Below are 3716 nucleotides of genomic sequence, written 5' to 3' on the forward strand. Positions count from 1 at the left end.
ATTGACTCAAGCCAAATATGATTTGGTTGGGGGCAAATTAGACATTTTCATCAAACCAATTTTGGTTGTCAATTACGGTTTTACCAATTTCAAATCATATTTGAATTTGGTCAAGCCAATCTCTATTACTCAATCAAATTGAGTCTAATCAGTGATCCAATCACCAATTAACTTCTCCAAGCAACAATTGCTTAGGGCAATCAGTCAATCACATTGACTATTTTACCTCTAGACGATTCTCAATCGTCAATCAACCATTTGATCAATCCAGAAAGTTCTAAGCGTGTAACCTTACGGGTTCGAACTTAAGCCGATAGTGAACACTTTCTGCACTAATCGAAGTAACCATCTAGCAATGGGACCCGACGATCGGATAGGCCGAATAGACGCAAAGCAACATTCTAGAACCTATAGACTATGGTTACCGCATAATTCATCTCTTGACCAAAAAATGCTCAGGGTGGGTTCAGAGTCTGTCTACCCTGAAACGATCCATCCAGAAATATGTTTCAATTCAATAAGTCAAGTGATAGAGATTTGACTTTTCCTGGCCAGGGTACTACTTAATTGAAACACAAGACATTCACCCTTATTCCTAAGGAAGGTCAATCCATCTTGATCTGCAATGACTACCACAAGTACTTGACTGGACCCAGAAACCTTCCGTCGCTGGATTAGAAATCCAGGTAGTCCAGCACCAAAGTATAGTGAGTTGCTTGCAAGCCACCGTTGCAATTCAGGTCTAAAGATACATATACCCATATCCACTCGGAACAACTCTTGACAAGAGAGAGTCCGTCAATTGGTCACGTTCAGTGAACGTACACTACCATTCACCCATATATCATACTAGTATCTCTATACTCTTTGGTTTCGAAGACAACCAACAAATATGATACACAATGACCTACGCCGATAATACTATCGTCATATTAATAGTATATCATACGGTCATGAATATTTAGGACCTGTGTGACAAAATCATATTTCATTACACAAAGCAGTCCTAAGAACTTCATCACATCGGAGTTTGTGAAGATGTTCTGGTGATGAATAAATACCATATTATTTATAATTGATTCAAATACATTTACAATCAACAATTGATTGGATTAGACACAATTTCCAACAACTCACTTGACCTAAAGCCAATCAGTACAGTACGTATATCCATCTTCAAGTAATGATGGTCAAACACCTTTACACTGAGGGCCCTAGTGAATGGGTCGGCTAAGTTATCCTTTCCGTCAATCTTTTGAAGATCAACGTCACCTCGTTCTACTATCTCACGAACAAGGTGATACCGACGCAGAATGTGCTTGGTGCGCTGGTGTGCCTTTAGTTTCTTAGCTTGAGCGATGGCCCCAGTACTATCCGAATAGACAAGGACTGGTCCACTAAGGGAGGGTGCAACTCGAGCTCAGCAATGAACTTCCGCAGCCACACAGCTTCCTTTGCCTTGCACACAGAGTCCGCTTATAGTAGTCTGCTTGGAACTCTTCCAAATACAGCCTCACCATACAGGGTAAAAACAAATCCAGACACACTCTTGCTATCATCACGATCTGACTGGAAACTGGAATCAGTAATATCCCACAAGTTCAAGTCAGAATATCCATAGACCAGCCACTTATTCTTAGTATTTCTCAAATACTTGAGGATAGATTTTACAACGGTCCAGTGGCTCTCTCCTCGGTCAGACTGGTACCTACTCACTACTCCTAGCGAGTGTGCCACATCCGGTCGTGTACATATCATGGTGTACATGATGGACCCCACAGCCGAAGCATAGGAAATTCGATGCATACGGTCTCTCTCTAGCGGAGTTGACGGACAATCTCTTTTAGAGAGGAAATTTCAGAAGCTATCGGAAGATAACCCTTTTGGAATTCGTCATTCTGAACCTTTTCAGCACGGTTTCAATGTACATAGATTGGGACAGACCGAGCAACCTCCTAGATCTATCTCTACAGATCTTCATCCCAAGGATGTACGATGCTTCTCCAAATCCTTCATGGAGAATTGTGATGAAAGCCATATTTTTACTTCCTGTAGTGCAGCGATGTCATTCCCTATTAAGAAATATATCACATACAGTACAAGAAATAAACTACCGTACCATTAGCCCATTTGTATATGCAAGGTTTCTCTTCGTTCTTTAACGAAGCCATAAGTTTTGATAACCCTGTCAAAATGAATGTTCCAACTCCGAGCTGCCTGCTTTAGTCCATATATGGACTTTGTAGCCTACACACCTTAGACTCATCTGCAGAAATAAAACCTTCAGGCTGTATCATATACACTTGTTCCTCTAAATCTCCATTTAGAAAAGCGGTTTTAACATCCATCTACCAATCTCAAAGTCCAGATAGGCCGCAATCGCAAGCATGATCCGAATGGATTTCAACATTGCCACAGGCGAAAATTTCGTCATAGTCAATACCATATGCTGACGAAATTTCTGGGCAACCAGACGGGCTTTATAGGTTTCCACCTTTCCGTCTGCGCCTCTTTTCCATTTGAAAATCCACTTACACCCTATGGGTTTAAATCCTTCGGTGGGTCAACCAATGTCCATACATTATTGACCTTCATGGACTCCATTTCAGATTCCATGGCTCAAGCCATTTATCAGAGTCAGAGCTTTGCATAGCATCCATATAGGTGACGGGATCCTCATCATTCCCATCGAGACCAATGGATCATCGTCCCGAACAAGAAAACCGTAGTATCTATCCGGTCGATGCGGTACTCTACCGGATCGCCTAACGGGTGCAACCTCAATGGGTTCTGAGTTATGATCCAATCAAATCAGACTCTAACGGTTCAGTTCTAGTTATCTGATCCTCTACCTGTTGAACTTCATCAAGCTCAACCTTAGAGCTGTTCGTTCCTTCACCAAGAAATTTCTTCTCCAAGAAGACAGCTCTATTACTGACGAACAACCTTTGTTCATTAGCCTGGTAGAAATAATACCCTTTGGTTTCTTTTTGGGTAGCTGACAAAAAAAGACCTTCCGACCTAGCTTTCAGTTTGTCTACTTTCAAACGACGGACGTAGGCTGGAGACCCCCAAACTTTAAGGTGAGAGAGTACAGGCTTTTGACCGGTCCATATCTCATATGGAGTTTTAGTCACAGATTTACTGGGAACTCTATTAAGAATATAACAAGGTCTCAAGTGCATAACCCCAAAATGATAAGGCAAAACTATAAACCCAGCATGGACCGGACCATGTCCAACAGAGTCCGATTCCTCCTTTCAGACACACCATTATGCTGCGGTGTTCCAGAAGGGGTCCACTGAGAGAGAATCCCATTCTCCTCCAGATATGTCAAAAAATCACTGGAGAGGTATTCATCACCTCGATCAGATCAAAGTATCTTAATACACTGTCCAGTTTGTTTCTCTACTTCATTACGGTATAATTTGAACATTTCAATGATTCATACTTGTGTTTCACAAGAAAACATACCCATACCGAGATAGGTCGTTGGTAAATGTAATGAAATAGCTGTATCCACCTCTTGCACTAGTGCTCATAGGTCCACATACATCCGAATGTACAAGACCTAATACAGCACCGGCTCGTATACCATTTCCAGTAAAAGGCGACTTGATCATCTTTCCAAGAAGACAAGACTCACAGGTAGGTAATGATTCACAATCATTAATATTTAAAATATCCTGTGAGGCCAACCTGTTGATCCTGTTCTT

Source organism: Phoenix dactylifera, chromosome 12 (genome assembly GCF_009389715.1).
Source record: "Phoenix dactylifera cultivar Barhee BC4 chromosome 12, palm_55x_up_171113_PBpolish2nd_filt_p, whole genome shotgun sequence".
In the NCBI taxonomy this organism is placed as follows: Eukaryota; Viridiplantae; Streptophyta; class Magnoliopsida; order Arecales; family Arecaceae; genus Phoenix; species Phoenix dactylifera.